Source organism: Chrysochloris asiatica, unplaced genomic scaffold (genome assembly GCF_000296735.1).
Source record: "Chrysochloris asiatica unplaced genomic scaffold, ChrAsi1.0 scaffold00319, whole genome shotgun sequence".
Lineage (NCBI taxonomy): Eukaryota > Metazoa > Chordata > Mammalia > Afrosoricida > Chrysochloridae > Chrysochloris > Chrysochloris asiatica.
Genome location: NW_006408837.1, coordinates 978,057 through 991,831, shown reverse-complemented (window position 1 = coordinate 991,831; position 13,775 = coordinate 978,057). Strand labels below are relative to the sequence as shown.

The 13,775-nt window shown below is 47.1% G+C and overlaps 1 protein-coding gene across 1 annotated transcript in view; it reads left to right on the top strand.

The window, feature by feature from the left end:
* The window catches only part of ABLIM2 (actin binding LIM protein family, member 2), a 135,007-nt gene that overhangs the window by 120,163 nt on the left and 1,069 nt on the right, over positions 1–13,775 (top strand). The gene's annotated exons all lie outside the window — the stretch shown is intronic.

Sequence of the window (13,775 nt, the reverse complement as noted above, 5' to 3'; positions counted from 1 at the left end):
CCAGAGTGCTCCTTGGAGTCCAGGATGGCCAGACTTTGTCTCTCATACTTCGGATATATTATCAGAAGGGACCAGTCCCTGCAGAGAAGAACATAATGCAAGGTAAAGTGGAGCATCAGCAAGAAAGAGAAAAATCCCCAAAGAGATGGATTGGCTCAGTGGCAGCAGCAATGGATTCAAATGTAGTAACGATTGTGAGGTTGGCACAGGACCAGGCACAGGGTGGCTCTGGGTCAATAGCGACTAGATTGCACCAAACAACAACAACAGCTCTATTCCAATATTTCACCCCCACTGCAGGGGATCCCCCTACCATCTAGAAGAAGACACAGGAGTGGTGCATGCCTTTTGAAGCCCGAGATCCTTACACATTGAACTGGGGAGTGCATCGTACCAACACCCCAGCATCGCTTATGGGGGACCCACAGGCCTGCCAACTTATCTTTGGTACTTTGCATGTTTCTGTGGTACTGGAAACCATGCATGGGTTGTTCAGATACCAATAGGGTGATCCCTGGTGGACAGGGTTCAGCTGAGCTTCCAGACTAGAGACAGACTAGCCAGTCCACTTCTGAGGGATTTGCAACTGAAAACCTTATGCATACCAGTGAAGGATGAGTCCCTCAAAATATACATGAGGGAGAGTTGTCTCCTCAGTGTAGAGTTGACCTTAATGGCATGGACAAAACCAAACTTTGGGGACTTTCATTTGCTGTTGGGGCACAACTCAGAATGAGACAAAACAGTTGCAAATATCCATTAATAATCAGAACATGTAATGCATGGATCTAAGAAAACTGGAAACCATCAGAAATGAAACGAAATACTTAAAAGTCAATATCCCAGGCATTATTGAGCTGAAACATGATTAGAGGAAACTTGTAAGCCCATCTTCATCCTATAACTGACTGGAATACCTAAAAGGGGTTCTGGAACGTTCCCAGTGAAATAGGCCTCTTGCAAAGCCTTTACAGAGTATAGAATCTTAGGTGGAATTCTGAGTTCCATCCAGAACTTTATGAGGTGGGACATTCCCACTAGAAATGTATGAGTATTAGGCGTTTTGAATCTGATAACCGCATGATTTACTAGGCTGGCAATGCAAACTGAAGAGGGATGACATCACATCCATCACCATATAGAACACTTCAAGATCTAGCTTGGAGTATGACACTGTCAGTGATGGGTAAGAATCATAGGCCTTCAAGAAAGACCCTCTAATGCCACTATTGTTCATATATAGGCACCAACCATCAAAGTCAGTGATGAAGACATTTTTAATATTCTACCAACTTCTTTAGTTTGAAATTGATCGAACATGTAGTCAAGATACATTGATGATTGCTGGTGATTGGAATGCGAAAGACGAAGGATCTGTAGTTGCAAAACATGGTGTTGGTGATAGAAACAATGCTTGCTTTCACGTGATAGAAGTTTGCAAGACCAATGACTTCTTCGTTGCAAATACCTTTTATAACTAACATAACAGATGGCTATACACATGGACCCCACCAGACAGAATACACAGGATTCAGACTGACTACATCTGGGGGAAGACACGGTGGAAAAGCTCCATATCATCACCCAAAACAAGGCCAGGGCAGACTGTGGAACAGACCACCAACTGCTCATATGCAAGTTCAAGCTGAAGCTGAAGAAAATGAAAACAAGTCCATGACCTTGAGTATTTGTTGTTGTTGTTGTTAAGTGCCGTGGAGTCGGTTCCGACTCATAGCGACCCTGCACAGGGTTTCCGAGGCCGTAAATCTTTACGGGAGCAGAACGCCTCATCATATACCACCTGAGTTTAGAGATCATCTCAAGAAAAGATCTGATGCATTAGACACTAATGACCAAAGATCAGAAGAACTGTGTGATTTCTATTCAAGGACATCATCCATGAAGAAAACAATAGATCATTTAAAACACAGGAAAAAGAAGAAGAAACCACAGTGGGTATCAGAAGAGACAGAAATTTTCTCTTGAACGTAGAGAAGCTGAAGCGACTGGAAGAAATGATGAAGTCAAAGAACTAAGTGGAAAATTCCAAAGGGCAGTTGGAGAAGACAAAGTTAAGTATTATAATGGAACATGTAAAGACCTAGACATGCTCAGCATTCCTCAAACTGAAAATCTGAAGAAAAAATCCAAGCTTTTGCTTGAAATACTGAAGGATTCTGGTGCTGTGGGTTAAGCATTGGACCCCAAGGTCGGTTTGAACCACGGGTTGGCAGTTCAAATCCACCAGCCACTCCTCGGATATCCTATAAAGTATCGCTATGAGTCTGACCAACTTGACAGCACTTAATAATAACAGTATGGGCAAAATATTGAATGAAGCAGAAAGCATCAAAATAACATAGAATGGGCAACTTAGACATTGGCTACCTAAAATGAGGGTGCAATACAGGCACAAAGTGACTGGCTTACAAGGTTTCAAGAGGGAGTTTAGTTTAAGAGTGTGGGGGGCGGGGGAGGAAGAGTTCCACTGAATAGTTTTCATCTTGCTAGAAGGGCCTGGTGAAGAGAGATGGGGATAAGATTCTTATCATTCAACAGTGAGTAATTTTTATCACAACTAATTGCGACTGTCACAACTGTAAAGGCAGAAGTTTTGTAACAAAAACAGGAGAGTGGTTAATCGTACAGTCCAGAAACAGAGAACCCTAGGACCATCAAGGGAGAGGAGCACAAGTGGAATGTGGAACCCTATCCAGAGAAGCAGCAACACCAAAGATGGGGACATGGAGAGGGGGAGCAGCTGAGGACTCTAGATTCATGGGAAGAGAGGGACTGAGAGCTGGCAGCCAGGAGGCAGACTTGTAGAATGTGCCCTTTGGTAGTGTAAATTATTATATATGCCTGAGTGTTTAACAGAAAAAAAAAGCTAAAGAGAATAGCGAGAAATACTGTTAATGGATGGTATAGTATTATAATCATTGTAATGAAACAAAGTGTATGATTTGTTAAATGCTGATCTGCCCTGTAAACTTTCACTGAATTCACAATGAAGACCTTTAAAAAAAAAAAAAAGATGGAAGACTCTACCAAGTCACTGTACCAAAAGGAACGGGTTGGTGCTCAGACATTTCAAGAAGTATTTTATGATCAAGAATTAATAGTATCGAAGGAAGAAGTGTAGGCTGCACTGACGGCATTGGTAAAGAACCAAGGCTCCAGGAATTGATGAAATACAAATGGAAGTATTTTAATAAACTGATGCGGCACTGGAGGCACTCACTCATCTCTGCCAAGAAATTTGGAAGACAGCTACCTGGCCAACCCGTTGGAAGAGATCCCTACCTGTGCAAATCCAAAGAGAGGTGACCCAACAGAATGTGAGTCTTATCAAACACTATCATTAAATGTGCAAGTCAAATTTTGCTGAAGAGAATTAAAAATAGGGTTGCAGCTGTACATCTACCGGGAGCTGCCAGAAATTCAAGCCGGATTCAGAAGAGGACGTGAAACTCGGGATATCATAGCTGTTGCCAGATGGATCTTGACTGAAAGTAGAGAATACCAGAATGTTTACTTGTGATTTATTGACTATGTAGAGGCATTCAGCTCTGTGGATCATAACAAACTGTGCGTAACACTGTGAAGAATGAGTATTCCAGAATACCTCATTGTGCTCATGAGGAACCTGTACAGAGACCAAGAGACAGTCATTCAACCAGAACAAGGGAATGGTGAATGGTTTAAAATCAGGAAGATGCATGCCTTTCACCATGTTTATCCAGTCGGTATGCTGAGCAAATATTTTGAGAAACTGCGGAATATGAAGAAGAATGTGGCATCAGGATTGGAAGAGGACTTATTAACAACCTGGGATGTACAGAGGACACAACTTTGCTGGAAGGGAAGGGAACTTGAAATACTGATCAACCTTCAGTATGAACTATATCTCAATGTAAAGAAAATGAAAATCCTCACCACTGGGCCAATAAATAACATCATAATAAATGGACAAAACTCTGAAGTTGTCAAAGACATCATTTTGCTTGGATCAACTTTCAACACTCATGGAAGCAGCAGTCAAGAAATCAAATGACGTATTGCATTAGGCAAATCTGCTGCACAAGACCTCTTTAAAGTGTTCAAGAGCAAAGATGTCAGTTTGAGGACTAAGGTGTGCCTGACCATGGTATTTTCAATAATTTCATATGCATGTGAAAGCTGGACAGTGAATGAGGAACTGTAGAAGAATTGATGCATTGCAATGATGGTGTTGGAGGAGAATATTGAAAGTGCTCCTACAGAACAACAAACAAATCTGTATTAGAAGAGGTGTAGCTATGTGAGAAATAACTCTTGTGGGCCTGGTCCATCTTCAGGAATTCATGAGATGGCTAGGTCTGGCAAACAGATTGTTGATTTACATACAGGGAGGAATCTGTAACCTGGCTGTCCTAGGACTAGGAGATGTAAGTAAGAATACAGCCATTAAGACAATGGGCAAGCCATTTGGGCTTCTCTGGGGTGAGGGAATAGTGAGGTTGGCCCAGGACCGGGCAGTGTTTCATTCTGCTGTGCATAAAGTCGCTATGGGTCGGTACCGACTCGATGGCACCCAACAGAAGGGGCTTTTTGGAGAAAAGTATAAAAACCATTTGTTACAGGTCATATGGAGTGTCTGCCCGTGTCTACTGGGTTGAGCATCCGAGTATGCAAAATTGAATAAAGAAAACCTCACTGTCGCTAAAACGAGTTCAGATTGTATTACATGAGCGTTTGTCAGAATAGACAGTGTTTCTCACAGCTAGAATGTTCCTTAGAAGCCAGGATGGTGAGATTTTGTCTCTTGCTCTTTGAACATGTTGTCAAGAGGGATCAGACCTCGGAGGAAAACATCATGCTTGGTTAAGTAGTGGATCAGGATAAAGAAGACGACCCCCGAAGAAACAGATGGGTACAGCGGCGGAAACAATGGATTTAACCATACTGGTTGTGAGGACCAGGCAGTGTTGCTATGAGTTGGAACCGACTCGACAGTACCTAACAACAACAACAACAACAACAACATAGACTGGATGCAACTCAGATGCATTTATAATGAGAGGACCGTACAGTCGGGGGTCCTGAATGTCCTCCTCGTACTAAAAACCAATCCAGGCTTTCTGTCAAGAAACCATTACCAACGCTAATGACTCCACAGAGGACAAACTAAAGCGCCCCATAGTGTTTCCAAGGCTGCAATCCCTACAGGAGCAGATGGCCAGGGCTTTCTTCAGCAGAACCACAAGGCGGGGTCACACTTTCAGTTAGCAGCTAAGGGTTTAGTCACTATGCTAACGGGGTTCCTCCTGTACTTTTTGGGTTTGGGGAGTTTTTCTGTTTTGATTATTTTTGTTGCAAATGACTTTTTTCACAAACATGACCCAAAATGATGAAAGCAGAAAGGGCATTTATTAGCTCACATGACTCAAGTCTGCTGCAGGTGTGGCTTGATCAAGGAGTCTCTAGGCTCCTGGCCTCTGGCCTCTGTGCTGACCCCATTGTAGACACACTCTCTGGCTCAGCTCTCTGCAAGAAAGAAACCAAACTTAATCTCTGTCCCTGGGGCCCCAGAAGACACCCCATCACCAGTGTGCATGGGTGATACAACCACCCAGCTAATCTTTCCAGGGGATACAATTCTGGAAGTTAAGGGGGCAGCTGCCACCTGTGCTGAATGGACCAGGGCTTGGAGCAAAGCCTGGCATCTGGAAAGGGGAATCTGGGCACCAGCTAGCATCTAGCTTTGAGAGGGGGCCAATGAGGTGGGGGTGTACCATGGAGCAGGTTCTGGACACAGTGGTTGGTTGGCGCAGCAGTGTAAGACCCAGAAAGCAAGGGACCCATGGAGCTCAGTTAGAAGCTCCTGAGTGTAGTTTTGGACTTGACATCTGTTTTGGTTACCTGGGGCTGCTGCTATCTCAGATACCACACCTGGTGGCCGTAACATAACAGAAATCTATGTTCTTCCCAGGTCAGCAGACTAGATGTATGATGGGGTGGGGGTAGGGGACCTCTGGGAAGGTTCCCATCTCTCTCTGTGGGTCCAGTCTCTTTCAGCTTCTGTTCTAGGTTCTTTAGTGACATTTGGGCAGCAGCTGTGTTTCCGGACTCCCCGCCCCATTTGTTGTTGTTGTTAAGTGCCATTGAGTTGGTTCCGAATAGGGATTTCTGGGAGAAGCTAGGGAGCTTGAACCGCCGAGATTCAAATAGTTCAAACTGGCTTTGCAGCTCAGCACATTAACCCACAGCACCACATCAAGACTCCTCTTGGTCCCTTTTATTTTACAAAGCACTTGGTTGAAAACATCGAATTGGCTTATTAACATACCATTAGCATGACAAAGAAAGTCCTCTTCAGAAAGGAGGTCACATCTTTTGGTACAGGGCTCTGCTGCCAACAGGTATTTGGGGACGTCAGACTGCAAACTTGTTTGAACTGCAGGGTTGGTGGTTCAAGCTCACCAGCCACTCCTCGGAGGGTAGCTCTGGGTCTGAGCCGACTCGACACTATACAGGGTGCTACCAGTTGGAACCGATTCAACAGCACTTAACAACAACAACCAATGTAATAGTAATATTTGTTGTTGTCAAGTGCCAGCAAGTCAGTTCTGGCTCCTAGCAGCCCTGTATAGGATTCCCAAGGAGCAGCTAGTGAGCTTGAACTGCTGATGTTGAAGTCTAGTGCTTATCCTACAGCACCACACCAGGATGTTAATAATATAGTAGAGTAATGTAATAATGTAGTGCGAAGAGACTTCAGAAAGTGTGTGCGAAATGGAATTAAAAGATCGTGTAATTTTCCCACAAACTTTTTGAAGCACTGGTCATCAGCAATTCAAACCCACCAGTTCAAACCCACCAGTTCAAACCCACCAGTTCAAAACCCCTTACACAGGGCTGCTACGAGTCAGAACCAACTCAACAGCACTTAATAACAACAGCAAAGTAATCTTATAATGTAGGAAAGTGGAGTCCTGATGAGGTACTGTAGGATAAACATTGAACTGCTAACTCCAAGGTCAGTGGTTCAAACCCACCAGCTGTTCCTTGGAAGCACTCCTTGGGTGGCTATGAGTCAGAACTGACTTGATGGCATTTAACAATAACAATAAATAGTACAATCTGATATAGTAATGTAATATAATATGTTCCTGTGGTTATTGAGTTGGTTCCAACTCATAGTGGTGTTGTATAGAGTTTCTGAGAGCAGTTGGTGGGTTTGAACCACTGACCTTGTGGTTTCCAGTCATTAGGACCCGACGTACAACAGAAGGAGACACTGCCTGGTCCGTGCCATCTTTTCAGCACTCTGACGATGTTCTGTGGATGTTCACAAGGTTTTTAGAAGTGGTCCGCCTCTCCTTCTTCCTAGTTTGGAAGCTCATCTGAAACCTGTCCACTGTGGGTGACCCTGCTGGTATGTAAAACACCGGTGGTACAGCTTCCAGAATCACAGCAACACGCAAGTCACCAAGTACGACACAGTGACCACCGCGTGGTGCTAATGTAATACCATGTGACACAAAATAACAATATAAGAGTCCCTAGGTGGTGCAGACATTTAAGCACTCCACCACTAGACAGAAGGTTGGCAGTTCAAACCCATCCAGAGGCACCTCGAAAGATAGGCCTGATGATCTGCGTCTGGAAAAGTAACGACCTTGGACACCCTCATGGGCATCTCTACTCTGCATGCAAGAGGTAGGGGCAGTAACAATACCCGAGTATGTTTGGACGAGGTCACGGGCTAATCATGAAATCTCCAAGAACACTCCTGAGGGTGTGTCTGTTCCTTCTTCCTCCAAGCGCTGAGCAGGATGGAGGTCGGCTGGAATGTCCACTACCAAGGAGTGCTCCCCCATTCTTCAGTCTCTGGGATCCCGCCTGCAGGCTCGCAGCCAGGAGATGAGTCAGAAGGGGGCTCAGGCATGGGCATACCCTGAAGGAGGGAAGAAAGAAGTCTCGATGTTTCCATTTCAGGGGAAATAGGTTTATTTTTAACACAAAAACAACTCATAGCTATTCTAAAGTACAAAACAACTCAGAGGAACTTGTTCAGATCCCATGGGATGGCCCCACCCAGTCATCACACCTGCTGGTTCTTCTAGAAACTTCTGTACATACCCAGACATGCTGGAATCCTGCCTGGGACAAACAGGGCTCACACTGTGTCCAGCCAGGTTCCGTCAAGTTGATTCCAGCTGACAGACACCAGAGTGTCAGAGTAGAACTGTGCGCCGTAGGGGTCCAATGGCTGATGTCCCTGAAATGGTTACCAGAGCTTTCTTTCAACCTTTTGTGGCACTGTGGGTTAATGTGCCAGACTGCAAAGCCATTTCAACTGCAAGGTCAGCGGTTGAAGCTCACCAACTGCTCGTCGGAGGGTCGCTCTGGGTCTGAGCCCACTCAAGGACACTTAACAAAAACAACAACCTTTTGGTCAGCAACCAACTAACCAACTGTGTTAACCATTTGCATCAACCCAGGGAATCTAAAATAAAATCCTTGAAAATGTGTGTTAATTAGGTAAGCTGCAGGGATCTTGGACTTTTCCCAGTGTTATTCAATAGGATATTGAAAGTTTTAAAATCAGGAAAGGTGGTTTGTATTCTTTCGCCATAATTATTCAATCCATATCCTGAGCAAATAATCCTAGAAGCTGGATTATATGAAGAAGGACGTGGCATTAGGATTGGAGAAGGATTTTGATATGCAGATGATACAACTTTGCTTGCTGAAAACAGCCTTCAGTATGGGTTGCATCTCAACATAAAGAGAACAAAATCCTCACCACTGAACAATTAGCAACATCACGATCAATGGAGAACAGAGTCAAGTTGGGAGGATCTTTCATTTCACTTGGTCCACAATCAATACTTATCATAGTTATTGGTATTAAGGACCATCGAGTTGGTTCCAACTCACAGCAACCCTGTGTAGGGTTTCCAAGAAGCACTTGGTGGATTTGAACTACCGACCTTGTGGTTCGCAGTCTAGTGCTGATCCTACAGCACCAGACTAGGAGTCTGTCCATGACAGTTGTTAAGTGCCGTCGAGTCAATTCTGACCCATAGTGACCTTGTATAGGGTTTCCAAGGAGCAGCTGATGAGCTTGAACTACTGACCTTGAAGTTCAAATGACTTTGCAGTCTGATGCATTAGCCCATGGAGCCACACCAGGACTGTGTCCGTGAAAGCAGCAGACAAGAAACCATCAAATTGCATTCGGCAAACTGTATGCAAAAGACCTCTTAAGATTGTTAGGGACTAAAGATATCACTTCGAGGATTCATGTGAACCTGACCCAAGCCATTGAATTTTTCATCGCTTCACTATGCCAGCGTTGAACAGAGACTAAGGAAGACCGAAGAAAGTAGATGGCATTTGAGTGATGGTGTTGGCCAAGAATGTAGAATGCCGTGGACTACCAGATGAACTAGAAGTACAGTCCGAATGCTCCTCAGCCCCCAGGATGGTCATCCCACGTTGGACATATTATCAGAAGGGACCAGTTCCTAGAGAAGGACATCATGCTTGGTAGACAGAATGTCAAGGATAAAGAGGAAAACTCAGCAAGACGGACTGGCACAGTGGCTGCAACCATGGGTTCAAACGTAACCATTATGAGCATGGCGCAGGACTGGGCAGGGTTATGGGTTTCTCCGAGTTGGAACCACGCATAAAGTCCAGGTGTGGGCATGTAGCAGAAGCACTGGACTGCTCACCACAGGTCAGCAGTTCAAAACCACCAGTCACTTTTCAGAAACCCTATCCAGGGTTGCTATGAGTGGGGACTGGCTCGACGGCACTTAACCATAGCAACAATGACCAAGGAGGTCAGGATGGTGAACGTGGTGAAGTTGAGGTTGGGCCAGGCTTTGCAGGGTGCTGGGCTGTGTTGAGCAGGTTGGGTCTTCGCCTGAGAGCATGGATTTCAGGGTGGTGGGTAAGTGAACGTGACTCGATGTACTATGGAACAAGCCCTCGCTGCGCTGACGTGAGGTCCAGTCTAATTGGATGTGTTGCTCATGGGGACAAGAGATGAAGGAGACTTGGACCATGTGGGGGTGGGGGGGACAGCATCGACAAGCAGGTGGACTCAGCAGTGTGGGGGCAGTGGGGCCAAACCAGCAGGACTCGGCCAAGGACGCCTTTTCCCTGGTAGGGGCTCTACCTCCTTGGTGGGGGGGGGGGGGTGCCTTCATGGGAAGGGCACGGCTCTGTAGTGGGGGGCATGGCTGTACATACGGTGTCTGACGGGGACAGTGGGACGTCTGTGGTCACGGTGGCAGAGCAGTAACCCCAGGCCCTGAAGATGACTAACACTGCTCAGTATACAGTAGGTGCTCAGTAAGCAAGGAGACACGGTGCTTACCTTGGATCCCAGAAGGGCCGTCCTTGAGCAGCAGGGGCAGGTCAGCAGGGGTCTCCCCAGGAGGCTTGTCCTGACCAGGATTTGATGCCCTTCTTTCGGTGACATGTTCTCTGTCCAGGGAGGGGGCAGCATCCCAGGACCCCCTCAGGATGTCAAGAGCGCCCCCTCCAGGCCTGCTGTGGCAGAAGTCTCAGTCTGAGGAGGAACCTCTGGCTCAGTCAGTTAGGGTTAGATGCTGGGCTGACAACTGCAGGGTTGGCGGTTTGAATCCACCAGCTGCTCCTTGGGAGGAGGATTTCATCTCAGAAAGCCCAGGGAGCTCTTGTGTTCCGTCTGAGGGCCTCTGTGAATCAGATTCTTGTTGGCACCCAGGCTTCCAGCGCAGACATCTTCCTGTCTCACAGGAAAAAAAGTGTGACTGGGGGCTGGTGGGCAGGACCTGGTGTCATCCTGGGGAGCTCCCGAGGTGGCCACTCAGTACTCAGGAACTTTGCAGAGGACTTGGCCACAGGACAGCTGGGGAAGGGAAGGAGAGGCTCTCTGGCTGTGGTTTCCAGAGCCCCTCCTCCAGGCGCCTAAAGGAAGACACACACCTACAGCTGTGGTGCAGATGGAGCCCAGGTGGGAGGTGGTGGGGGACGGTCCCTGGTGAGGAATGCAGCTCTGTCCAGACCCACCTGGACCCGCCTGAACCTGCACACCCTCCTCTGCTGCAGGGACCAGAGCTAGCTGGCTGCTCAGGGACCCAAGCTGTGCCAGGGTGGTCTGAGCCAGACATGTCTCTCCCGCTGAGCCCAGCAGGCTGGAAGGATGGGGGTGGGGGAGTTGATGCGTGAGAGGTGAGAACATTAGCAGACCCCAGGGTGGGGGGCGGGGGGCCCATGAGGGGCCTCAGTGGGGTGTGTGCACTGGTGGCAAGACTGCGGGAGAAGGGGGGACTAACAATCTGAATTTAGTCTGAGGGTACAGGTTTTGAGGGGCACAGTCTAGAGCAGCCTGCACCCACTTACTGTGAAGTCAGCCCCAACTCATGGGTGACCCCAGGTATGTCAGAGGAGAATGAGCTTCATAGGGTTTCCTGTGACTGATTTTTCAGAAGTAGATTGCCAGGTCTTTCTTCTGCAGCACTTCTGGGTAGACACAAATTGACATCTTTTCAGTGAGCAGCTGGATATTTTAGCTCTTTGCACCACTCAAGGACTCCCTGTCAGAACAAACCCCTTCATATTCATTCTCTCTCTTTGTCCTACAACTCGCCCTATGATGTTGGTACTCAGTTTCCCAACTTCTACCTGCTGTCCCAAACAGGGCACTGGTGCTAGAGGGCTGCTGAGGTCCAGCCCTGCCCTGGGGGTGCTGCCATCCCAGAGAGGCACCCCAACACAGCAGACCTCAGCCTCACAGAACTGTTAACTTATCAGAGAGCTTACCAGCCTGTTGTTGAACCCAGTCGTTGTTAATTGCTGTCCCATCAGTTCCGACTCACAGTGACCCAATGCATAACAGAACGAAACACTGCCTGGTCCTGTGTCAACCTCACAATTGTTCTGGTTCGACCCTCTGTTGCAGCCACTGGGTCAGTCCATCTTGGGCTGATTGGAAGTCTTCCTCTTTTTCACTGACTGCCCACTTTAGAAACATTGTATCATAATGACCTCTTTTGTGTCAAAACGTTAGCAATAGATCATGTTGTTAGGTGGAGTTGAATGAATTGGTTCTGACTCATAGCAACCCTATGCACAACAGAATAAAACATTACCGGGTTCTCACAATCATTGCTACGCTTGAGCCCATGGCTGCTGCCACCATGTCAATCCATTTCATTGGGGGGAGGGTCTTCCTGTTTTTTGCTGACCCTCCACTTTAGAAACATTGCATCCTAATGAAGCCATTTGTATCAACATATTAGAAACATTGAGCTCTGCCACCTCTTCCTAACTCTATCTTCAGGTTGGCAACTTGAAACCAGTCACATGGGAGTGTTTATACCATGGGAATTGGCCAACACTACAGATGTGGCGCTGTGCATTAATGCGCCAGACTGCAAAGCCGTTTTACAGCAAGGTTGGCAGTTCAAGCTCACCAGCTGCTCCTTGGAAACTCTATACAGGGTCGCTATGGGTCGGAAGTGAGTCGATGGCGCTTAACAACAACAGATAAGGGTATTCCCACCCCCCAAGAAAGGCGGTTGCTAAGTATTTTCCAGCCCATCACTGGTTAGACACCGACAACTCGGAGTGGTTTCCTAGGTGAGGTCAGGCCCAAGCTCAGGTTGAGGGGTGAGTTGATGGTGGGGTGCTATTCTGATCAGAGGCATAGAGCTGGTGTGAAGAGTCAACATTTCACAAACGTAGAAACCAACGTCCCCTGGCTTGGCTGAAGCCAGGGCTGAAATGCTTGCCTGCCTGACCCCCAGGCTCGGGTGTTTGCACAGTGTTGAGTGTCAGGGTGCTCCCCATGGACCCCCTGCCAGCCTCCTCTCTGTGGGGGTGGGTATCTGGAAACCAGGACACCATCTGAGGTTGCAGGTTTGAGGCTGTTGGGAAAGAACCTTATCTTCTGCCAAGACCATGCCCTGGGCTTCCTTCCTGCCCCTCAGGAGGAGCCCAAGCACTGGCTTTGGCAGGCCCCCAAGGCGGGGTCACCTCCTGGAGCTGGGTGAGTGCCCAGCCACATCTGCCTGCCGTGGCTGCACTGGGGTGTTGAGGAGAAACCATCAGGAGGAGACCCTGACTGCAATGATAATATATATATATATAACAGAACAGAAAGCTCTCTTGTACAGTTCAGTGATGTTAATTACATTCCCGTGTGCATTCTGCCCTGTGGTTGTTCGTAAGTGCTATCAAGCTGGTTCTGACTCATAGCAACCCTGTACAGGGTTTCTGAGAGCGGCTAGTCACCTTAAACCACTGACCTTGAGGTTCAAAACAAGCTTGCAGTCCAGCATATTAATCCACAGCTATCCTTTCCCAAATTATTTCACCACCGTGAGCAGAAACTCAGTGCCCCAGAAGCAAAACTGTCCTTACCCTGCCCACTCCTGTCACCCTGGTTAGCACGAACAATCTTTGGTTTTCATGTATTTGCCTGTGTTACAAGTCAGATCATACAGGATTTGCCCTTTTGCATTGGTCTTATTTTGCTGAGCATGTTTTCAAGGCTTCTCCACGTGGAAGCATGCAACAGGGCTTTATTCTTAATGAATCCTGCTGAGGAGTATTGTACTGTGTGTCTCCATCCTCTGTGGGTGAACACTGGGCTGTTTCTCTTTATGACTGAGTGATATTCCATTGTGTGCATGGACCACACTGTGTGTCTCCATCCTCTGTGGGTGGACACTGGGCTGTTTCTCTTTATGACTGAGTGATATTCCATTGTATGGATACACCACACTGTG